General features: G+C 54.1%; 1 protein-coding gene across 1 annotated transcript in view; it reads right to left on the reverse strand.

The window, feature by feature from the left end:
* NEUROG1 (neurogenin 1) overlaps positions 1 to 20,441 on the reverse strand; it is a 30,071-nt gene extending 9,630 nt beyond the window's left edge. Inside the window, exon 1 of the mRNA XM_085014620.1 lies at positions 16,445 to 20,441. The gene's annotated coding sequence lies outside the window, so the exon portion shown is untranslated. The remainder of the gene's footprint in view (positions 1 to 16,444) is intronic.
* Between the last annotated feature and the right edge of the window lie 4,486 nt (positions 20,442 to 24,927).

The raw sequence follows: 24,927 nt of genomic DNA on the forward strand, positions 1-24,927 counted from the left end.
TTTCTGGAAATCTTTTGTCTTCTTCATTCTTTTTGCTTGTTACAGTCCAGGAGCATTCTTCTTATTCAAACACTCGCAGCAGGGGCAAAGAAAGCGACTTCGGCCGCATCTTAAGTTTTACCATAACTTTCTGGCATTTTCTTTTCTTCCCGTTTTCCCAGACTACCTAGGGGCAGTGAAGAATTATAACATACATGAATTATTGGTACTCCCCTCGAGTTAAAGGGGGGAAGAAAGCGCCTCATTTTCAATGCCCCCAAGGGCCGGAGCAAGCGGGCGGCGGCGAACAATGTATCGATCGCTTTGCATCTCTTTGGGACGCCGGCCGCGCCCGCGCCCCCCACCCTCGCCGCCGCCGCCGCCGCCGCCGCCTTCGCGGCCGCCGCGGGTCGGCTGCAGCCCGGGACAGCCGGCCTTCCTCGACGTCTTTCATGGAGCCACAAATAAAGACCCCTTGGTTGGAAGAAGGGGGTCTTCTTCCCCGCGCCCCGCACCTGCAACCCTGGCGCCGCGGCGGCGCGCGGGACTTGGGAGCCGCGCGGGGCGGCGGGGGCGCGCGGGGCTGGCGGGGGCGCGCTCCTCGACGGACGACCTCCCGCTGCCTGCTCGGCCCTCTGAGCGCCGCCCGAGCCGCGTGAGCGGATTAGGGCCTCACGAGAGACAACTGCGCCGCGGCCGCGGGCCACGTGAGGAGAGACGTGGCTTCAAAGGTCCCCATCCAACTAATCCTTGTCATCCGGCAGGCTCGCCGCGCCGCGCCTGGCCCTGGGGCTGGCTCCCGGCCCCAAGGCGACCACCTGTCCCCTCCCTAGCCCGCCCCAGAGCCCCTGGCAAGGTCGGCGCCGCGCCCCCACCTTCCCCCGCCGCCACCACTGCGCCTGCGCAGCTGCGTGAGCCCCCAGATCCGGTGAGGACCCTTCAGACGGTCTCCTGGAGAATTAGGACGACGTCGGCGGAAAGAGATGCTGGCATTAAAATAGGGCCAACCAGAAGGCAGATCATAAAAGATGGGTCCAAGAAGAAAGAGGAGCGGAGAAAACCCGCGGGGGAGGGCCGGCCGTCCCCGCTGGGGCGTCTTCCAGGCGGGAGGGCGTTCTGTTCCTCGGTCCCCCCGCCCCCGGCCGGCCCCCGCCCCCGGCCCGGGGAACACGTCGCAATCTGTCAGGCCCTCGGCCGGGTTTCCATATGAAGGGCGCGCCGGCGCCTTGGGAGCGCTGAATGGCCGCTCGCGGTCGGGCGGGCGCGCACGCCCCCGGCCCGGGCTGGATTTGGCCGCATTTGCATAGCAGGTGCTGATGCTTGTCCATTCTGACTTAAAGAAGTTTTAATGTGGGATAAATTACCAGGAATTAGGAGCAGGCGTGGGCGGGAAGAAAGGGACCGTGTCGCCCGCCTTCTTCCCGCTGCCTGGCGCGAGGAAGGAGAGAAATATGGAGGGAGCGTCGGCTTGAAAAGTCGTCTCCTTAGCAAGCCACAACCCCCCGAAAAGGAGCCGAGAGAAAACAGGAGGGAACTCTCAGCAATTCGGTTTTAGAATCGGTTCTGCGGCGAGTAAAGCAGTAATCCCGGGGATAGTAATACGATTAGCGCGCAGAGATCTTTGAGGCAGAAAGTCTGGTGAGTTTAAAATGTTAATCCTGACCCTAATCCGCCCGCTTGGCGGAGTGGAAGTGCTGTGCCACGAGAGTTTGTTTTCTGCCCCTACTCTTAAAGAAACAGCGGGTGAGGCCCACCTCGGCCCATTCCCTGGCTCTGGACCGCCAGGCGGCAGCCAGGGCTTCCCCTGGGCAGGGGTACTGGCTCCCCCCGCCCTTCCTTGGGGAACCTAGTCCACGCGGCTGTGCTGGCGTCTGGGCTTCGTCCCACCTGTTTGCAATCTTGCAAAAGCTTGGAGTTAAAGTGGAGTTTCAAAGAGATGGGATTTTAAAGAGACAGTGATTGGCAGCGGCTCATCTACATGGCCTTGTCTCTCAGCCTCTTTCGGCCAGACCCAAAGGTCTCCTCTTCAGAGGGACAGCCTGGTTTTCGGGGGTCTCAGGGACTGGGGCAGGGGAATGGCTGGCTCAGACTCCAGCCTGCCAGGTTGAGGGTCTGCTTATCATCATCGAAGGAGAAGCACCAGGAATGTGGGGCCCTTGAGTCTCCACATAGTTGGGGGACTGAGAAGGGGCCTTATCGAAGATACTGCTGCCCCTACACGCTCCATAACAAGGTGCTGTCAGGCTTCACCTGAGATAACGCCGTCACACAGCATCGGGACAATGGGTTGCATGCTCTCTGAAGGGGCCCATGCTACGGCTGTCGACTGCCTTGCCCTCTGGTTAAGGAGCCCTACTTCTTCCTTCTCAGTCCCACACATGGCTCTTTGCAGCCCGCTCTGATCTCTGGTGGTTTTTCTCTCGTGGCCCAGGTTGACCTCGCTTTGGGGCAGCATCGCTCCTAGGATGGCGCAGGCAGGCCTCTGGCTTGCCCCAAGCGCTTCCCGTCGTGGCTGCTTTTCCTGGAAGGCAGTGCGAGATACCCAAATGGACCATATGGTTTGGAGCGAGAGCCTTGGAGCCCACAGACAATGGGGAAGTGAGAGGCCCCGGTCAGTGCGGAGCCCGCGCCCCTGCAAACCTCTCTTTCAGCCTAATGAAGCTGTTGTCTGGGGGTAATGATGCAAATGCCCGGGCCCTATTCTCGCCACGATAGTCTAGAACGTGATTTGTCATACAATCTGAATCTTTGGGAGGACTCGAGACAGAACCTCCCCCAAAGATGGAGATGAGCCATATGTGCACTTTGCATCTGAAGTGGGGGAGGGGGCGGTGGGAGGGAGGATGCCTCCTGCGCTGACGTTCCAGAAGGACAGTGTTCTGACAGCCTGGAGGGAGCCTCTCCAGGTCCCCATGAGCCCCGTGCTGCCCGACCCCGGGTGGCTCGTACGTGGGTGCAGCATGAGTATCTCATGCCAGTAGCCGTGTGTGTTGGGAAAAAGGCAGAGGATCTGGATATTCCGAGTGGAGCGGTCATTGTTTGCCTGATTCCTTTCCCTGTGCTGCATGACGAGGACAGAAGAGGGGCCTTACTGGATGGAATGCTCACTTAATAACAATGGCTTAGATTTTATTTCACTGCGCTGCAGCCGGGGCGGCGTGCTCCAGTGGATGCTAACTGGGGCCAGGATGAAACTTCAAAGAGTATGCCGGAAACAGAAATAGGAAAAGGGAAGCAGGGACCAGGCGTCAGGCATCCTGGGCCTGGGGCAGGTTGGGATAGGTACAAAGCAAAGTGAGAAAGACATGCAGGAAAAGTGTGAAAACCAGCTCCCGCTGTGCATGTGCTGCAGGAGGAAGCAGAGCGTGCTGCTCGCAGGAAGGGAGGTGCCTCCTCATTGCACCTCCAGCTCCGGCACCGTGGGTGCCCCTGGAGTCTGCACACAGAGCTGTGTCACTCGAGCTCGTCCTCAGTGAAGTAGAAGCTGTGGAAAGCGTTGCTCTAATTGCCCTGTTTTGTTGGATCCACTAGAGAAGCACCAGTGGCCCAACGTGACCCTAATAATAGCAGTGACAACGATGGGGGGGTTGGGGGAAGGGTCTTGGGATGGAGTCTGTCCTAGAATGAAGCAGAGCAGGGGAGCAAAGGTGACAGGCACACACACACAGCCCTTCCTCACCTCTAGGGTATGGGGAGTGGGGTTGCACACCCCTCTGGGCTTACTCCACCTTTCGTAACCTGAGCGTTGGTCCACAAGTTGGCACCGCAGCCCCAGGCTCTGCTGGGGGCTCAGCCCCTGCGCTGGCAGAGGGCTTGCTCGGTGGGTGCGTGCTCACTCATTCTGTGGCAGTGTAACCTTAGGAGATAACATGGAGCAGCCTGGGAAATGGAAGTGCCATAATCCGAGGCGGAGAGGTCCCTAATTACCCTGCCGGCTGTGGGGTCAGGACAGGTTGAAAGCCTTGTCACACCTTCGCCGCCTATCACTCTCACGACCGCAAGTGAAGTCACAGGCAAGCTCTGCCAAAGCCCTGGCCACATGATATTCTTTCTGCTCCTTCATCCCCCCCCCCCGCCCCCGCCTCCTCCCCCTCCCTGGACCCTGAGGAGGGGGGGTAGTTACCGCGGTGACAACACCAGCTCTCAAAGCTGCTTTCAAGCCACAAGCTGCTCGCCGCAACACCTGTTACCCCTGAGAGGTGTGTCCTGGAGTCTGGGGTGGGGTGGGGGTGGGGGCGCTGGGAACCCCGTGGGACTGGATTTTCTGCTTATATGAGGGCTATGCAGAAAACCTTGGGCAAATGGGAATCTTTCTAAAACATCCCAATCTCTTTGCTTGTTTTAAGGAACATGTTCCAGATGACATTTGCGTGCGTGCAGGAAACGGCCAAGGTCAAGATGCTCAGTCTCTCTTTACGTCCTAATCCGTCATCATCCATATGGATCTAGATATTTGTGAACGATTTCTGGGAGAGGGACACTGAGCTACACGCTCAGCATTCATGATCTTAGTAGTCACAAGCCTGGGGGATGTGTGTCTTTATCTGCCTTTTCAATATAAAGAGACCGAGGATTCATGGGAAAACGCACATCGTAGGTCATGGGGCCAGCAGGCAGTAGAGCCAGAGACGGAAGCCAGGGCTGCCTGGCTTCAGGGCCCAGGGCCGCTCATCCTCCTCCTTTTGTCCCTTTCTCCCTGGACATGAAAATCCTCTCTGTGGCAGCTCCAACCACAGCCCTCCTCTGCGGGTTGTCGCAGGTGTGGAGGTGTCTGCTGGTTGGTTGCTCTTGTGGGGAAGAGCGGTGACCATGGTGCACAGGGGACCCTTTTGGGTTTCAGGTTGGCCTCTGTTATTGTTTTCATGGCGAAAATTGAGAAGTCTGGGTTCCCTGTGGAACCTTGCGAAAATCCTTCTCCTTTCTGGCCTCACCCTCTGCATCTCAAAAAGGGGTGATAAGGTGGAAGTTGAGGGGTATCAGGTGTCCCCAGGGGCTCATAGACCAGCAAGAGAGCCCCAGCACTGCCCTCACCTGAGGCCTTGGGGAGTCACTTGGCTGTGTGACATCAAACCGTCTCCTCTCCTCGCTGGTCTCGCTGTCTGCACAGTAAAGAGAGCTTAGGAGGGGCCAGAGAGCTGAGCTGTGCTGTGGAGCTGAAGCCAGCAGCCTTTCTGAGAAGCAGAGGGAAATGCTTTGCCTCCTCTTTGGTGCAGAATGCATGGTCCTAGAGCTTATGGGCTGTCCTGGGCTTCTTTGTTTGTGTTTTGTGTGTGTGTGTGTGTGTGTCTGTCTGTCTTTTTTCCTTTTCTAGGGCCGCACCCACAGCATATGGAGGTTGCCAGGCTAGGGGTCTAATCGGAGCTGTAGCCGCTGGCCTGTGCCACAGCCACAGCAACGTGGGATCTGAGCCGCATCTGCGACCTACACCACAGCTCACGGCTACACTTCGGATCCTTAACCCACTGAGCAAGGCCAGGGATCCAACCTCATGGTTCCTAGTCGGATTCGTTAACCCCTGCGCCACGACGGGAACTCCTAACCTGGGCTGCTTTGTCCTCATGTCCTTTAAGAACTCAGTGCGACCCAGGCACCGAGACACCCTAGGTTGCTTGTGTTCCTTTGCTCAGTAGTTGTTCTTTCATTCAGTCATTGCCAGGATGTCAAGACAGCTTTTCCTGTCTACAAGATCCTACAACTTCCCTTCCTAAAACCCTTCAGAGGGTTCCCACTGCCCTTAAATAAACTACCTCTCTCTGTCTTTTCATTTTACCCCTGGTGGACAAGACGCTGCATCTTCTGCCCCCTGCCGGCCTGGAGGGGTTGCAGCCTCACTGCCAGCTCCTCTCCACCTTCTGTGTTCCAGCACCACTCTCTCTAGTGCCTCCAGGGCTTTGCACCCGCTGTTCCGTTGGCCTGGAGCCCTCGCCCCGTGCCAGCTCCTTCTCAGAGGAGGACCTCCTGATGGTCCTGGCCACAGCCAGCCTCCCTGGCCCAGTCGTCGCTCTTCATCTCAACACGCCGTGTCCACCGTCACATCACCCTCTGGCTGGCTGGCATATTTATGTGTTTGCTGTCCCTTGCCCATCTCTCTGACTAAGCTGAAAGTTCCGTGCAGTGCCTGTGCCTAGTGTCTAGCTTTTTAACTTCTGCCTCTCGAGAGCAGTGGGCACCACATAAGAGGTGCTCCATGTCTTTTGTGGTTGAATGTGGACATGGATTAGAATTTTTTTTTTTTTTTTTTTTGGTCTTTTGTTTAGGGCCGCACCTGGGGCATATGGAGGTTCCCAGGCTTGGGGTCAAATCGGAGCAATAAACACTGGCCTACACCACAGCCACGAGGGATGTGAGCCACGTCTGCAACCTACACCAACCACAGCTCACAGCAACGCCGGATGCTTAACCCACTGAGCAAGGCCAGGGATCGAACCTGCATCCTTGTGGATGTTCGTCAGATTCATTTCCGCTGCACCACAACAGGAACTCCAATTAGAATGTATTTTAAGTGGTGAAGTGTGTGTGCCCTGCCGTGGCGTATGTGTCCAGTGTCCCCACTCCAGGGAAGTCTGGGCCGAAGCGAGAACAAATTGGGTGTGAGTGGTTTAGCTTTATGTAGCGCTGAGGGTGTGTGCGTCCTGGGGGAGTGGCACTAAGATGGGTCTCTCCCTAGGCACGGGGACATCTTCTGACTTGGCTGGACAGAGCACATTTCTGACTTGGGCCTGACTCCCATAAGTTGGGTTTGTGTCACGCCCAAACCCGTGGGGCTCTCGGAATCATGCTTTTTGTGGCAGAGGCGACCTCGGCCCCTCCTGGAGTAGAGCTGTCTCTTCCCTTTCTGACTGAGAGCTGTGCAGACGTGCTTCTAGAAGCAGTTAGGACAGGACGCAGCCAGGCTTCCAGTCCTGGACAGAGAGCAGACATCCCCAGAACGCACGCGAGGGACGGGAAGAGGAGGGACTCCTCAGAGCAGAGCGGGGCTGAGGTTTCTGGGGACAAGGAGCCCCTGGTTAGTGACCGTCAGCAGGAGCAGACCTGGGGCTGCTTCCTGGCAAAGCCACTGAGAATAGCAGGGGTCTGAATTGCATCACCATTGGTCCCAGGAAATGACCCACAGCGGGGTGTTTAGGGTGGGAGTGGGAGGGGCCCTGCCCTCCTGTTACACCTTCCAGCCCTCTCAGCTGTCCCCACCCCCTCCTAAGTCCTGACTTTGCCCACTGAGCCCCGGCCTGGGGGCCAGCTGAGAAGACCCTGTTCTGCCCTCAAAGAAGTGGTGGTAGTTTGCCCGGGAATCAGAACAGAAGCATGCAAAGCAGACGGTACTCAGCATTTGCTTGCGACTCGGTCTCTATGCTCTCACCTGCTCAGCCAATCACCCGCCAGTCATTCAACGGAGCGCCTCCTAGGTGTGTGGGGGGTCACGTGTGTAGTGCTCGGAAACCCAGGAAACCCAATGGTGCTGCCCTTCTGTAATGCACTTTCCAATAGGAAAATGAACCACAGGCACAAAAATGCATAAACGTCTAAGATAACAGCAGGTGTAACGAATGCTCAGTAAGCAAGGTGCCACTGTGGGGATAAACAGAAGAAAGCTGCTCTAGCGGAGGTGGCGGAGATCTCGAGGAGGTGACGTGGGAGCTGAGACTTGCAGGATAAGAAGGAGCCAGCCGTGGGGAGAGCGTATTCCAGGCAGTGCCCCAGCCCGTGCTAACGCCAGAGCTGGAAGATGCATGTACTGTGTGAGGCGGCGAGGAGAGACCAGGGTGTGTTAAGAAAGCCTCCAGGAGGGAGGCGCAAACTCTGGGCAGACAACGCAGGTCGGTGTTACAGGAAGAAGAACAGGCCTCTGCCCATCGCTCGCCAGGCGCCTGGCTCTGTGCTCGGTCCACCTGATTTAATCCTCACCGCACGGGGCCCTGTCCCGCTCCTGTCCCGCAGAGGAGGCCTTGGGAGCCGAGACAGGCGAAGTCACCTGCCAGGCAGGGGTTGTGGCACATGTCAGCGGTGGAGTCGAGCTTTGAACCTAAGTCTCATTCGGAAGCCTGAGTTCCTACCCACTGGGTGATTGTGTCTCCCGCTGTGCAGGAACACCACACAAACCACACACACCTGCTATGTGGAAAAGGCCAGAGAAGGGAGAAAGCCGAGAAAATGTTAGTCGTGACCTTGGGCTCTTGGGAGAATCCAGGAGAGAGATGTGTGGATGTATGTGACTCAAAGGCCATGATTAAAGCTGAACCTCAGCCAAAGGAGTTTATTCTCCGAGGAGCAGGGCTTCCAGGAGAGCAGCTTGGGTGTCGAAAGGTGGAAAGCAGCGCCACCTGTTGGGGAAAAGGGGTGATGCTCGTACTGCAACTCGAGGACCCTTGGATCCAGCCCTGATGACATGTTTCTGAGTCACCCCCTGGGTAAGCAGGTGGGCACTGGGCTGGGGGGTAGGGATGTGGGGAGAGGACGGGGCTGGGGGGCTGGAGGGGATGCATGAGACCTCGGAGGCACAGCTCTGCCTTCAGAATAGAGAGGGCTGTGTTGAGAGGTTGGGCTTTCCACTCTGTTTTCCTCCTGGGCCCCAGAGGCTCTCAGAAAATATCGAAAGGGGGTGTGGAGAAAGTGGGAGATCCAGGGTGGCTTGAGAAGCCTGGAGAGGCTCCCCCAAGGAGGCCAACCCTGAGCAAGCATTTTTGCTTAACTGTGACATGATGTAAAACTATTTATTACAGTATCGTTTCAAATATAGACAGTGGAAACGATCCTTGTGTGTTAATAGAGGGTTGGTAAAGAAAGCACGTTGCATCCGGGTAGAAGGATGCGCTGCAGCTGTAAGAAAACAGTGAGCAAACTCTATGTACTGGCCTAGAAAAGTCCCCACCATGTATTAAGGGAACAAAAGAAAACACCAGCAAAGAAAAATGCAGAACAGTATGCATGGTTGGCGATGGTTTATGTGAAAAGAGAGGGGCTATAAAATAAATACTCACCTTGCTAGTCTGAGCCAAAGGAAACGCTGGAACTAGCACAGGAAACTGTGAGCACCGTGGTTGCCTTAGTGAGTGTGTGAGTGTGTGGGGGGCGGGGGCATAGAAATGGGAGGGAGATGGTTGATCTCACATCTTATTATTTTTAAGTATTTTAATTATTTTTTAAAAATTGTCAATGAGGGAGTTCCCATCGTGGCGCAGTGGTTAACGAATCCGACTAGGAACCATGAGGTTGCGGGTTCGGTCCCTGGCCTTGCTCAGTGGGTTCACGATCCGGCGTTGCCGTGAGCTGTGGTGTAGGTCACAGACGTGGCTTGGATCCCACGTTGCTGTGGTTCTGGCGTAGGCCGGTGGCTACAGCTCTGATTGGACCCCTGCCCTGGGAACCTCCATATGCCGTGGGATCGGCCCAAGAAATAGCAAAAAAAGACAAAAAAAAAAAAATTGTCAATGACATGTCTAAATCCCATATTCAAGTTCATGGTTTTAACAAGGAAAACTATAGACAAACAAAAATAAACTTGAACTCTGATCCCACTGCAGCCTGGCCTTGCTTCTCCTCCTCTGGGTCTTTGTTTCCGTGGGTCCAGAGCTGGTAACCTCTGGCCCAGAGTTGGAGAACCTGAGAGCTAGAAGAGGCCTCTTCTGGGGCCATGATCCACCGAACTGGAAACCTGTAAACCTCGGATGTGTGAGAGAGCACGTTCCTCAAAGGACTGGTGTTAGACTTTGTTCACCCTTGTTTTCTGATTCCCGCGAGATGCACAGCATTGCACGCGTGAGGTTTTTTGGGTGCTCAATTGTGGTTCCTCATGAGTCCAGGTGGCTGTTCATTTGGTTGGTCTCAAACATTGACTGAGCTTCTACTAGGTTTGGGTGCTGGCTGAGTCCTCGGGGTGTCTCAGAGGAGCCTTGGCCCCAGGTTCTGCCCTTGGGGGGGCTCACCAACTCATGAAGAGATGTGAGCGGTGCCCTGGTGGGGGAGACCAGGGGGCCAGTGGGTATCCCCCACTCGAGAGAATCCCTCAAGTCTTTGGAGGAGCGCTCAGTGGAGTCTGGGAGTCTGAGTGGTGAGCCAATCAGGAAGAAATGGCCGTGTTTTTCTTAATGTTCAGAATAAGTGTTCTATTTTTCAATTGCTCTATTTTCATTTTGAAAAGGAAAGATATGCTTTCTGTTTCTTTCTTGTAGTTTCCATTGAAATTAGTGTAAGAAACCCTTTTTCTGCACCCGAGCCCCAAGAAGGCAGCTGTCGCTTCCGGTTTTACGGTGGGGAGGGCGCCTCGCAGGCGGATCTACCTGTCTCTGCCCTGCCCTCCAGTGTCCTGGGCCCGGCTCTGTCCACACTGCATGTGGTGTCGAGGGGCCCCTGGGGCATCAGCTTCCTGTTGCTGAATAGGGTGCAGCGGGGCAGCCCCCTCCCTGCTGTCTCCCCACCCCCGCTGAGGCCTCATAACGAGGCTGTGTTCTGTTTGTGACCCCAGTTTGCCTGTCTGTGAAGTAGGAGGAGGGGACACAGGGACCTGCTGGAGGCCTTTCAGACGCAGCCTCTGCTGCCACAGTGCTGGACCCAAGGGGAGGCTCACGTCGTTTCCCAGGGAGCAGGGTCCACCATGGTGAGCGGGCATGGCCTTCTCTTCCTTTCAGTCCACAGTAAAGATGGTCTTTCCCCAAGCCTTCCCCAGAGACAGCGTGGCTCTGGGAAGGAACATTCGAGAAGGGAGCTGGGGACAGGTCTGGGTCTAGGCAGAGGGCCGTCCCCTTTCCGGCCTTCATCTCCTGTCTGGGTCACTAAGAGGCCAGTGGGTGAGGTGCTTCCCAGCTCCAGCTTTACCAGAAGCATCCCTGGTCCCTCAGTGGCAGGTGAGGAACCTGAGTTCCCTAGGCCAGCCTCCTGCACCTGCTTTCACCAACCTCTTGTGGGAGTGCATTGCACAGGTGTGCGTCCCTGTGTGTTGTGCAAGCCCTCTACTCAGTCCGTGCTCCATGGTGGGGGTGGGGAGCGGGGGGAGCTAAGGGACTGGCTGCAGGGCTGGTGCATGGGGGGGCATTTGGCTCCGTTCCCCTCTCGGGGAAGGGGGGACACCATTTAAAACTGAACATTGTCTGCAATGAGTTGATAATGAAAAACCCCAGGCTGGGAGTTCCATGGCAGCACAGTGGAAATGAATCCAACTAGGATCCATGAGGATGCGGGTTCGATCCCTGGCCTTGCTCAATGGGTTGAGGATCTGGCATTGCTGTGAGCTGGGGTGTAGGTTTCAGACGCAGCTTGGATCTGGGGTGGCTGTGGATGTTTTGTAGGCCGACAGCTGTCTTTCCAATTTGACCCCTAGCCTGGGAATTTCCATATGCCATGGCTGAGGCCTTAAATGCAAAAAAGAAACCCACAGGCTGAAGAGAACACAGGTAGCAAACAGCTTTGAATTTGCCTCCATTTCTTGATCATAGAGTACCACACTATGAATTACTGTTATTTATTTATTTGAATTGTTTAGGGCTGCACCTGTGGCATATGGAGATGGCCAGGCTAGGGGCTGAATTGGAGCTGTAGCCACCAGCCTACACCCCAGCCACAGCATGCCAGATCGGAGCCGTGTCTGTGACCTACACCATAGCTCAAGGCAATGCAGGATCCTTAAGCCACTGAGCGAGGCCAGAGATTGAACCTGTGTCCTCGTGGATACTAGTCAGATTCGTTTCTGCTGCGCCATGACAGGAATTCCTCAATTAACGGTTTTAAAAGTCTGCCAAATGAGTTCCCGTCGTGGCTCAGTGGATAACGAATCTGACTAGGAAACATGAGGTTGTGGGTTCGATCCCTGGCCTTGCTCAGTGGGTTAAGGATCTGGCGTTGCTGTGAGCTGCGGTGTAGGTTGCAGACGCAGCTCGGATCTCATGTTGCTGTGGCTCTGGCGGAGGCCGGCGGCTGCAGCTCCAATTGGACCCCTAGCCTGGGAACCTCCATGTGCTGCAGGAGCAGCCCAAGAAATGGCAAAAAGACAAAAAAACAAAACAAAAAAACAAAAAACAAAAAAAAGGCCTGCCAAAAATTTTATGGGTCCTGTGGCAGGATTTCATTAAGTATTTTGGCTGAGGTTCAAAGCATTCATTTATTAAAGGTAGAACAGAGATGCTAGAGTGTCCTGTGTTGGTATTTCTTCCTGCTGAGGCCGCAGCAGGTGGATGCGGCCTTGTCTGAGGGCCTCCCAGGGATCCTCTCCTGACCAGCAGAGGGACTTTGGGTGGGGCCTGGACTCATCTTGCAGGGGTGGCTCTTCCTCTTTAGGGACAAGGGTGAAAGAGGGTGAGGGCAGCAGAGGAGAAGGTGTCAAAGGTTTTGATTGAACTCGTGGGTCCAGTCTTTGCTCCCAGGGTTGCAAGCCCTGCAGCCTTCACTCGGGGATCCTTTGCCACCTCCCAGGAGCTGTGTGAGCGGCCACGAGGTGGAGCTCAGCGCCTGCTTTCCAGAGGCATCTGCTGGCTTAGGCTTGTCCACAGGGCAGGCTGGGAGGTGGGCGCAAAGGACTTGGACAGAAGAGGGCTCAGGGGCAGCTTCCCAGTCCCTTGACGGGGACTGCTGCCTCTGCCTTGAAGGACAGCTCCTCTCCTTGGCACCCAAACCTGCCCCCTTCTGCCCCAACAAGTTGGTGGTGGTTTCATTCCATCATAGTCTCGGGCCCTGCAGCTCAGAGGGATTGCCCGGTTCCCAGAGCCAATCTGGGGCAGAATCGCAATCCCCAGTCCGTGTTTTCCTTCGGTGCAGATCCTACCGCGCATCATGGGGACGGCAGCACTGTCCCCGGTGGGTGTTGCTGCAGTGCCTTATCCTGGGAGGGCCGCTCCCTGAACTCATGCCCCATGACAGCCACTTACCGTCCCACGAGATGGAGAACTCGGCACTTCCTAAGCACCCAGATGTGTAAAGAGAGAAAAGCATTGTTGTTGAAAAAAGAAACTCCCTTCTTTTTAAAAAGATGCTATGTGCGCAGGAATGCAAGTCAGACTTTATAAAAGGGAGCCTCGTGAAAAGGAAGTCTCTTCTTTTGACCCCCGTTGCTCAGCATCCTTCTCCGGAGGTAACCATTGTGACCAGTTCCCTGGGGGCTCTTCTGGAAAGGTACACATGTACTTGTGCATTGAATTTATTTATTTTTTTTCTTTTTAGGGCTGCATCTGCGGCAGATGGAAGTTCCCAGGCTAAAGGTTGAATTGGAGCTGCAGCTGCCAGCCTATGCCACAGCCACAGCAACGCCAGATCTGAGCCACATCTGCAACCTACAACACAGCTCAAGGCAATACCAGATGCTTAACCCACTTAGTGGGGCCGGGGATCGAACCCACGTCCTCATGGATACTAGTCGGGTTCATTGCCACTGAGCCACAGCGGGAACTCCTGAATATATTCTTGCCCTCGTCCTCTGCTTCCAGGTGGGCTCAGTCAGTGGCAGACACGAGCCAGAAGTGGTCCAGTGGGAATAGGGTGAAGTTGGGGTATTTCTTTCCATCTCTTGCACAGCTGGCTGGCCTCTCTCCCCAGCTCTGGGGATGGCCTCCCCCTCTTGGGACGCCGTTGCTCTCACTCCCCAGGGCTCAGTGGCCGACGGCTCCCCACTGTCGTTAAACCTGGGGGACTGCATTATCCCGTCTGACTTTCTTAAGCACGTCCTCTCAGAGGTGTGCTGGTAAATGCATAGGCAGCGCCTCTGGGAAAAACCAAACTGAACCCAAACACGCCCTGATTTGTAGCCTTTCTTGGTTTCTGTGGAGTAAATTCTGCATCATCAAATGACCAACAATTTAATAATCATCTCACAAACACTCTGAGCTGGTTGCAGCCCATCGGCTCTCCTGGGCTGGTAGAGCTGGTCCCAGCACACCCCTGACTTTCCTTTATTAAATGGGTCTTCAGTGGCCCCCTTGGAGTGTGTGCCACCCACCGAGGGAGTGCTGGTCAGATGCCAGAAATGGGCATTTGTGATGATGATAATATTCGGGTCACATGCCTCTCCCAAATGGTTGCGCCACTGCCACCTTTGGATCCTGGGGTCCTTGACAGGGGTGTTGTGTGCGGCGGGTTGGCTGATAGAGGAACAAGGAAGAGAGAGGCTGGCGGATCACGCCGTCTGGGGGAGAGGGGTCCCAGGACGTGTGATCGGGCACAGCCTGTTTGGGTGGCTCAGTGGAAAAGAAGCCCCTTGAAGAGAAGCAGCGCAATCGCCCATGTCAGCAGCACAGTCTGATCAGCAGGTTTGTAGACCTTCTCCTGCGCGGAGCCCAGGTTTGGAGACGGGCAGCGGTGCCAGAGGCGGGGGCCGGAGAACCCAGGCTGCGGTGTCACGGCCTTGGCGGGACTCTGGCTCCGACACTTGCTGACTGCGGGGTTCACGAGCGCCTCCAGGCACCAGGCCCCACACCTGCAGGGGAAGGCGAAGTGTCCCTCTTCCCGGGGGAGCTTGAGGCTTTGCTGGAAGCCTCAGGGGGAGCCCTGCGCCTTCGAGCGGCTCTAGATGGGATGGCCTTGGCAGTGAGGGGCCTGCAGAGGAATCTGGGGCCCCCAAAAGGCAAGAGGTCTTTGCCTTCGGAAGCTGTTTATTCTCTGTGGAGCTGAAAACAGCCCCTTTCGGACCTGGGGGAGCGTATGTGGAGAACCCGGGCACTTAAACTTGCTGGTGGCTTTTCTTTTGGATAAATACGCTATTTCAGGTCAGGCCCATTACACCGAAGCTTCCACGGAGAGGCTTCTTCAGAAGCCCTCCTGACGTCTGATTTTGGAGCCATGCAGTTAAAGCTTGTTTGTGAAACTACAACCTGTGTATTTCTTTGTATTTAGAAAGCTGAACTTGAGTAGGTACGTACATGATATATATGTTTATGTGAGACAGATAGATATTCCTCCCCCCCCCGCCCCGAGTATATTGAGCTTTTTCAGAAATGAAGTTTTCAGGGTTCTGAAACCCAAGCTGATGCTACCAGCATGGGGTAGAAAACGGGGACCGCCCAACTCACAAAAATCTTCCACCGACAGTTTCTAAACTTGCAGGAACAACCTTGCTATGTGGAGGAAAAAAAGGGATCCCACGTTTCTTCCGGGGATTAAAAGTGAGTCCAAAATTGCAAGGCCTCAGGAGAAAAAGGCTCTTGTTGAGTTTCCCTTTGAATGACCGAGCCGCTTTCTCTTTGAGCGCTAAGTGTTGAGAGGCAGCGTCCTGACTGCCTAGAAACCCAACAAAGGCTGTCTTGGTGGCTGCGCTGAGGTTTCTGTTCCATGTAGAATTTTAACCATGAAAAGACACAAAGATTGGTTTCTTCTGAGCCCTTAAGTGAACACCACAAAGGGGGACAATGAGTGGGGAGCTGGGCTCCTGTCTCCTCCCGCTAGCTGCGCTGCGGCCATTTGGAGCCTCGGACCCCCTGCTCCCAGCCATGTGGGGTGCCCCGTCCCCGCCCCCCATCTCCAGCGTTTGGAAATGGGCCACAGCTCTAGCCGTCCAGGTGTGGGGAGGGTTCGGCTCCAGAGAGGCCACGCGCTGTGGTGTGGAGAGAACGAGGGGTTGTTTAGTCGGGTAGCCTGGCTGTGCCGCTTCCTCGCTCTACGTCCTGATCTGTAAAATGGGACAACAACGCCTGGATGGAAGGCCTGCTGTCAGGATGCGGTGAGATAATCAGAGGCAGCGTTAGCGCAGAGAGAGGGCATGATCAGGGTGGCTATTGGCATAACAGGGCTCTTCTCTCCATGCCAGGCATTTTGGCACAGAGACCCTCTGACCCACTTTCAAAGCCCCCAGACCATTCCCAGCTCCGTGTCCTCTGCTTTGAATGAGCAGGTCTCTGTGATGTGCCCTGTTGCTCTCCCTGTTACCCGCATGGGTAAAGGAAGCAAACCTCTGAATCTCTCAGAACTCAGCTTCCCTAGAAATAAAGGACTGTAGCCTCTCCCCCTAGGGCTCACGGTAAGGGCCAGTGCAGGCCGTAGAGACAAAGCCCCCGGCACAGTGCCCGACCCCTGGTGGATGCCTGATAAAGACTGTCCTTCACCTCTGCCTGGAGCATGAGCTAGAAAGGACAGCTAACTGTACAGAGCGGCTCCCACGCAGACTCTGGTACCTGCTATTCAGGTGACCTGCCCAGCATCTCACCTGTGCATGGAGTGTAGCCTCTTCGGCGTGTGTGTGGATTTTGGCTTTGGACTCCGGGGTTTAAAATCCTCATCTGTCACCACTTTCATTACAAAAGTTCCACCTTTTCCAAGTCTTAGATTACTCTCCTTCAAAAAGGTTTGCCGGAGTTCCCGTTGTGGCGCAGCAGAAACGAATCTGACTAGGAACCACAAGGTTGTGGGTTCAATCCCTGGCCTCGCTCAGTGGGTTAAGGATCCAGCGTTGCCGTGAGCTGTGGTGTGGGTTACAGATGCAGCTCAGATCTGGCATTGCTGTGGCTGTGGCGTAGGCCGGTGGCTGTAGCTCCCATTCGACCCCTAGCCTGGGAACCTCCATATGCCGTGGGGGCGGCCCCAAAAAGACAAAAAACACACACACACAAAAGGGTTTGCCAAAAAATACCTAACCTTTAAATTATTTTAGGATGAAGTTTCATGAAGTCTGTATAGTGCATAGCCCGTATTAAGAACCAGATAAGTTATTGTGGGTTTTCCACAAATGTCTGGATAACTATTTCTATAGTTGGCATATGAATAGCTTGTCTAGCTACGTGTATTTAGTGAATCCGCTGTGCCATAACATACTCAGTTGTAACCTAACCTTTTTTGAGTTTCCTTTCATTATTTCTTTATTTTCACCTGTAGTAAATAAAGCTGCAGTGACTGTCTCCATGCAAATATTAATTTCCTTGCTTGGAATTCTTCTCTTAGGATTGAATCCCGAAATGGGGTTATTGGCTTAAAGGATTTATTCCCCAGTTCCAGAGGGTATTTCCATTTTGCCACACAGGCTACAAAGAGATATTTAACAGTACAAAATACTCAAAAGATGCATATTATACTCAACAGTTACGTCTTTTTGAGCTTTTGAAGAACATCTTTCTTCCATGTTAGTTTTTAATTTTAGCTAGGTTGAAAATCCATGGCTTTAGAATTTCGTATATCATTTTTTCAGGGTTTAATTCAGTAGAGCTGTTATTCGTAGTCTTTTTTTCTCTTTATAGCTGCACCGATGGCATATGGACGTTCCTGGGCTAGGGGCTTACACCACAGCTTGTGGCAATGTTGGATGCTTAACCCAGTGAGCAAGGCCAGAGATCGAACCCACCTCCTCATGGATGCTAATGTCAGGTTCTTAACCCACTGAACCCCAGCGGGAACTCCAGTCACTTGTTTTTAAAAGACTTAGCACTTATAAAGTTATCATAAGCATTATTTACTTTATGCAACTGGACCTTGCTTTCCTTCTACCCCGTTTTTGCCTTTATTACTATATTATGGCATTCCTGTTGTGGCTCAGAGGGTTAAGAACCCCACTTAGTGTTTGTGGGGATGTGGGTTTGACCCCTGGCCTTGCTCCACAAGGTGCAGCTAAGGTCACAAATGTGGCTCAGATCCCAAATGGCTATGGGGTAGGCGGTAGCTGCAGCTCCGATTAGACCCCTAGCCCAGGAACTTTAATAGGCTGCAGGTTTGGCCTTAAAAAACAAACAAAAAGAAAAAAAGGTGTATTATATGTCTTGTAGGAGTGACAGAGATTTAACTAGATTGAGTAAAAGCAGAGTAAGTTGGCTCCTGTAACTGGGAAGAGAGGGATGGTACAAGTTCCAGCAAAGCCGGATCCAGGGACTAAGCCGAGTGGTCATCAGCCTGTCCCTCTGTGTCTCTGCTTTTATTGCTTCTGCTTGTGGGCTGTGTTCACAGGCAGGTTTTCTTCAAAGAATCCCAGAGATGAATTCTAGTGCTGAGACCACATCCTTGTGACTTGTGATCAAAGAGAAGAGAAGCGTCCCTTTCAGCTTCAACCCAGTAAATCTTGTGACGTCCCTGATTGACTTTCTTAGGTCACATGTTCACATCTCAACCAATCAATGGGTGGGGTGGGGGTGGGATGCTGGGCTCTGATTGGTCATTCTGGGCCATTGCACCCATTCTCTATTTTGGGGGTCATGTGGGGTGAGTATCATGATTTGCAGCCGCTCAGGCTTTACAGGTTGGTGAAAGGGCTTCCTAAGGAAAGAGCAAGATGCTGGGATGCAGCTAGGGAGGAAGTGCCCAAGTTAAGCAGCCTGCAAGTTGCGAAGTGGCCACCAGATGGCGCTTTCGATCTTTCCCCGTCTCTTGGCTGCTGGGCCTCTCTTGGGTCTTTCAGTCTCTTAACCTGCAGAGATGTGTTTAGTGGAACTCCTGCTCGGCGGTTTTCAGAATTGAGGACTTGCAGCCTCTAAGGAAAGGAACAGGCCTACTAGGGGTTGTGTGCTGTGCGGGGAGATGTGCGTGGAAAAGCAGTGCCGTGTACATGGAACTGGTTCAACACCCCCTCGGTATTTTTACCCCAGTGTTTGGTTACTTTCTCTTAAGCTTCTTGTCTTTAGCCAGACTGCTCAGTATCAAAGTTCTATGAATTTGCTCCAGAATCTGTTTTATGAAAGCGAGGTGGTCAGGAATTTGGCTGTCTGCTCAAGCACGCTTGAGAAAGCTCAGGCCAGAGGCTCCCTGAACCGTCTCCCCTCCCAACACGCAGCGCCCCCTGCAGCCCCGGCCTTGAGGAGGCCAGCTGTGGGGTGGGAGAGTGGGGGGCCTGCTGGGAGGGCCCGCTGCGGGGCTCGGGCGTGGAGTGGGGCGCTGGGCCGTCTTCCCGGTCTGCTTTCTTTGACTTGGGGGGATGGATGGCCTGGCCTTGGGGCCAGCCTGGTCCTGGGGGCTGGGGCCCGCGGACGTCCTGGTCACGTGTGGATGACCGTATAGCCCCCGGTTCCCCAGTGTGGAATTAATGCTCTAAAGAAAGAACCGGAACTTCAGGGTTCCGCTCCACGAACCGTCCTCTCGCGCATGCGCCCACGGCCATCGCTGTGGCTTCCTCCCTCATTTTCCTCCCCTCCTCGTCCTAAAACACCTCCTCTGTGCCAGGCCCTTGCTGAGGGCCGGGGTTCAGAGACGAAACCCGTCCAGTGTTGTTAGAGATCCCTCAGCCCAGTTGGAGAGACCGACGCATCTGCGAGAAGGCCGTGCGGTGTGCACCTGCGGAGGGTGCAGCGGGCGGGCGGCTCAGGCAGGCCTGGGATGGACTCCGGGCTGGGCTCTTTGGTCCGGGGCTGGTGTTAGGCCCACGATGGAGTCTCCATCAGCTTCGTCTTGTTTCTGAAGCTGGGATGATCGCGCATAGATGCCAGAGAGTCCGTGAGAGGGAATGCCCCGAGCTTGGGACAGGGACATGCGCAGGTCTCCTGGATTTTCTCATCCTGTGTGGCCTGTGCACGTGTCTCCGAACTGAGGATGAAGGCACTGGGCCATAGACTGTGAGCCAAGCTCTCGGCTGAGGTGTGGGGTCCCAGGGAGGAAATCGGTGGGACTAGATAATTAACTGGGACAAATGTAAAGCCATGGGCTTGGGGTCAAAAGATCAGTGGCCCAAACCCAAGGATGGAAAGCGGTGTGTGTGTGTCTGTGTGTCTGTGTGGCTTGACCCTCTGCCCTGGGATGATGAGGCCTGGAGGGTCCGTTAAAGGCCTGCTTAGCGGCTGTGAGGAGGGGGCTGAGAACAGTGGCACTGGCTTAGGAGGGGTTAAGAAAAATAAAATGTCTTGCCAGAGGCGCTGAGTCACAGCCACGCAGGAGCTCGCTGGGGGAGGATGGGTGCCCTGGATGTCAGTGGGCCCAAAAGCCATCCCCTGGGTGGGAGAGGGCCAGACCTGTCACAGCGTGGGCCCTGCCTTCCCAAAACATCAAGTGTTGGCACCTGAAAAAGGGACTGTGTTCCCTCTGTGTTGCTCGAGAATGGACCTCGGGAAACCTCTTTTAGAGCCCTGATGGAAGCATGAATTTTAAAACGTTTTAGCATTTGGACTTTTCCAACCACAGAGTGAGTCGCTTTATGAGTTGTGAGGCTCCTGCTATGAGGAGCATTCAAGCAGCCTCTGAGGGCCTAACCAGGATGATCTAAGGCAGAATTACTCACACAAGGTCCCAGGAACCCTTAGGATAACCTCGGAAGGGGTACCAAAATCTCCTGAGATTGTTTGCAGAATAGTCTGTGAGGAAATAGAACATTCATCAGCTTTCCAAGGATACCCAGGGCCCAAAAGCAGTTACAAAATTCACAACTTCAGAGACGTTTAGGGAGTTCCCGTCATGGCTCAGTGGTTAACACATCTGACTAGCATCCATGAGGACGCAGGTTCGATCCCTGGCCTCGCTCAGTGGGTTAAGGATCCAGCGTTGCTGTGGCTGTGGTGTAGGCCGGCGGCTACAGCTCCGATTCAGCTGTTAGCCTGGGAACCTCCATATGCTGCGGGTGCAGCCCTAAAAAGCAAAAAAAAAAAAAAAAAGTTTGGATATAAGGTAAGACTAGATTCTAAGGTGTTTTCCCTCAGGGGTTTAAGAGTGTTTGGGTTGTTCAGAATGTTATTGTCTTTAGCTGTCATTTATGATGTGCTTGGGATGTGCCACACAACGTGTTACCTGTCCTGCTTGCATCATCTCGAGTGTTTTTAGAAAGTTCTTTGAGATGAAGCACTATCATTATTTCTGTTTTCCAAGTGATAACACTGAGGCGTGGCCATTCGCCCACGTTCATAGCAGGTTCCACCTTCCCTGGGTCCGTGTGTGCTCCACGTTGGGCCTTTTTTCCTGCCGAATAGCTGTGATATTAATCCAAGTGGGTCCCCATAGCGTGTACAAAACTGCCGTTTTCCTTTGGCCATTTGAAAGGCGGGATGATAATGGTGAGCGCCTACTGTGTATTTAATGCGTACTTTCTGGGTTGAGACATTGATCTCATTTAAGGCTCACAGCAGCCCCATAAAGTTGGGACTGGGGGAAATTAAAGGGCTGGGAGAAATGCAGTAACTCGTTCACGCTCCCTCAGCTTTTAAGGAGAGGAGCCAGGGTTTGAATGAACCCGCCTGGCTCACAGCCTGCGTTCTTGGCTCGGCAGACCCTGGGGGTGGGACCCTGGCCTCTTCTGTGAATCTGTCCCATGAGGAGCTCTTGGAATAGACGTGGGGAGAAGTGCAGAAAATCCCTGACTATCTGGGCTGGGTGAGCTCGCATAGAGTGGCAGCTGGACGTACCCTGAAAGCTCAGAGCAGGATGCCAGCCCAAGGGCTGCACATGGAGGGGACCACAGAGTCAGAGAGTGGAGAGGGCTCAGGTGCCTCCTGAGCTTCCTGGGGGCCCAGTGAGGCTGAGGCTCCAGCATGGCCTGCATCTTGGGACTCTGGCCTCTCTTCCACTCCAGCTCCTCCCAGGCTCAGGGAAGGGAGCAGCCTGTGGTGGAGACACGCTCCAGACCCGACCAAAGCTGGCACTGGAAGGAGTCATGTGCTTGGGGCTGACGCTGGTGGAGGGACTTGCTCCTTTGGGCTCCAGGCTTTCTTGGAGCTTCCTGGTCCTCCCAGGCTCCCAGCGAATAAGATGTCAGAGGCCCATATCCCCTTCCTTCTCCTCTGCAGTAGCTCATGCCCTGCTTCCAGCCCATGCTTACTGAGTTGTCCAGGAAAGGGGGTTTTTCAGTCCTCTGAGAAGCAGAGCTGCTCAGCTGACTTTTGTCCTGCAGAAGCCAGAATCCGATGCTTTAATTGTCTGTGGAATCTCATGTGGGCACCCAGAGAAGAGGGCGGGGCTTGGGTTTGGGTCTTCATTCAACAGATGGGACTCCAAGGTGTGAGCCCCCAGTCAACAGTCCATGGACGTCCACCCCTGTCTTTGTCTGGCTGGGGAGGGAGGCCCGGCTGGACCCACGAAACCGGAGGACAGCCCAGCCAGAGTCTCCATCCAAGGTGCTCTCTGGGGTCTCAGAGTCACCACTGCTTCCCAAAGACCCCCACTCAGGGGTCTGGGGGAGAAGATGACTATGTCTTAGACCCCACACAGCCCCGCACCCTATGTACTTTCCTACTAGGCCTGTAGGAAGAAGGTTCTGTAATTTATCCATCACACCGGAACTCTTTTAAGCGTGTGAAAAGGAAGCCTTTTCTCCATTGCACTGGGCCAACCACTCGAGACCACAATTGCTCTAGGACATATGGTCATCCTACCTAGGACTTTGCCAACCAAGAGTTCAGCCTACCCAAGGCCACTTGGCCACTCTGTGACTTCGGACACGTCACGCAGCTTCTCTAAGCCTGGGGTTCTTCATCTGGGGACGTATCATAGTTTGTTGAGAAGGTACTCAGTCAGTGTTGGTTCTGGAGTTCCCACTGTGGTGCAGTGGGTTAAGAACCTGACTGCAGCGGCTCAGGTTGCTGCGGAGGTGAGGGTTTGATCCCTGGCCCTGTTCAGTGGGTTAAAGGATCTGGCATGATGTGGGTCTCAGCTGTGGGGTGTATTCAGTGCCAGGCCTGGGAATGTATGTATGCTGCGGGTGTGGCCAAAAAAGAAAAAAAAGCTCCTGGTTCTTGTAGTTGTTTTTATTAAACTTTCTTACCCCTTGAAGTAGGGGCAGTCAGCAGGGTTGGTATTTTAGCGGCTGTACAGGAATCAAAAGATGTCGGGAGTTCCCGTTGTGGCGCAATGGTTAACGAATCCGACTAGGAACCATGAGGTTGCGGGTTCGATCCCTGCCCTTGCTCAGTGGGTTAACGATCCGGCGTTGCCGTGAGCTGTGGTGTAGGTTGCAGACGCGGCTCGGATCCCGCGTTGCTGTGGCTCTGGCGTAGGCCGGTGGCTACAGCTCTGATTCAACCCCTAGCCTGGGAACCTCCATATGCCGCGGGAGCGGCCCAAGAAATAGCAACAATAACAACAACAACAACAAAAAAAAGACAAAAGACAGAAAAAAAAAAAAAAGATGTCTCTCTCATGATTTTCTTGGTTTATAATTGTTTTTGACTGTACGAATGCAAATGCTTAAATCCAATTTGTCTTTGCAGGCCATTATTTCAGGGGAACAAAAGCCTTTGTAATTTAGAAATGATTCCTGTGTGAGGGCTGCTTTCAATGAAACCGTGGGTGGAAAGAACAAGCCTGAGCCTTTATCTTCCCTTGTGCTCTGGGGGAGTGACCTTGAGTGATAGCTGAGCGTCTCACCTGCATCTCATTAGACATCCCACTACCCCTCCCAGAATATCAGCTCTCCTCTTTGTGAACCAGGGCCAATTATTTTAAGTTTGGCTTTGAATTAATATTTTGAGGTCGAGATCTTGATGGTTTCAGCTTGTTTCCAACTAAAAGGTTGAGTTGACGTTGATAGCATCGTCATTTTTCTTACTCAACTTATTTGGTGGTGCCAGGAAACATCGCTGGTTGCCTCTACTCAGGCTGAATATTTTCTTTCTTTCTTTTTTTTTTTTTTTTTTTTTTTTTTGCTTTTATAGGGCTGCACCCATGGCCTATGGAAGTTCCCAGGCTAGGGGTCCAATCGAAGCTACAGCTGCCCACCCACACCACAGCCATAGCACCTCGGGATCTGAGCCGTGTCTGCGACCTACACGCCAGCTCATGGCAATGCCGGATCCCTGATCCACTGAGCGAGGCCAGGGATTGAACCTACATCCTCATGGATACTACTTGGATTCATTTCCGTTACGCCACAACAGGAACTCTTTGTGTGTATGCACTCAGGCTCAATTTGTGTCCGTCAATAGTGGGGCAGAGCAGTGGGGGGGCTCGCTTCGTGGATGGGTGGGAGAGGCCCTAGGGGCCTCATGTGGCTGTAGGCCTCTGCTTCTGAAAGGAGAAACAGGGTACACCCCAAACACACCTGACCGTGCTGGTGGTCCATGTGGCTCAGGTTAACTGGCTGATTCATCTTCACTCAGTAAGCAGTAGGTGGGGCCCGGGCAGGGGCAAGTAGAGTTTCCTGGGGGCCGAGGCCGGCAGGCATTCCCACGTGTCCTTCAGGGAGCAAGAGCCCTGCTCTGGAGGCGGACATGGGGGTTTGAATCCTGTGTCTACCACCTGCCAGCTCTGTGAGTACCAGCAGTATATTCACCTTGTGGAGCCTTGGTATCCTCATCAGGGGAGTGGAGCTAAAGGACAGACTCTCTGCTGTGATTGTCACCAGGACTCCATGGGATAAGGCATGTAAGATTGTCAGCACAGGGCCTGGCTCACAGTCCACGAGGACTGTACCTGCCCCTCTGGTCACGGGTCTCACACTGCCCTTGGCTGGGGGCTGCTGGCTCTTTGCTGCCCTCTGGTGGCACAGATCAGAGTGGCCTGGCTTGGAGGAAGCAAGGGAGACGTTACCTTGAAGGTAAGAAAATCATGTCCTGAGCTGTGCTGTAGGTCGCAGACGTGGCTTGGATCTGTGTTGCTGCGGCTGTGCTGTAGTCTGGCAGCTACAGCTCTGATTTGACCCCTAGCCTGGGAACTTCTATATGCTGGGAGTGCGGCCCAAAGGAGACAGAAAAAAAAAAGAGTAGGAGTTCCCGTGTGGCTCAGTGGTTAACGAATCCGACTAGGAACCATGAGGTTGCAGGTTTGATCCCTGACCTCGCTCAGTGGGTTAAGGATCCGGCGTTGCCATGAGCTGTGGTGTAGGTTGCAGACATGGCTTGGATTTGTGTTGCTGTGGCTCTGGCGGAGGCCGGCGGCTACAGCTCTGATTAGATCCCTAGCCTGGGAACCTCCATGTGCTGTGGGAGTGCCCCAAGAAATGGCAAAACGACAAAAAAAAAAAAAAAAAAGAAAAAATCGCTTTAGGTTTTATTGCTTCCTTAATGACCTCCAAGTATATTTAACATTTCAAAAAGGGGGAGGACAGGAAAAAGCCCTAGGGATCTAGGGGAAGCCTGGTGCCCTCCTCACGTGGGATGGTGAGCAGAAAAGCTGTAGTGGGCTTCCTCTCCCAAGAGGTTGGGGGGCCCCAGC

Source organism: Sus scrofa, chromosome 2 (genome assembly GCF_054392235.1).
Source record: "Sus scrofa isolate SSC_HxYL_T2T_F1_AM1 chromosome 2, Sscrofa_HxYL_maternal_Yorkshire_Landrace_v2.0, whole genome shotgun sequence".
Classification (NCBI taxonomy): Eukaryota; Metazoa; Chordata; class Mammalia; order Artiodactyla; family Suidae; genus Sus; species Sus scrofa.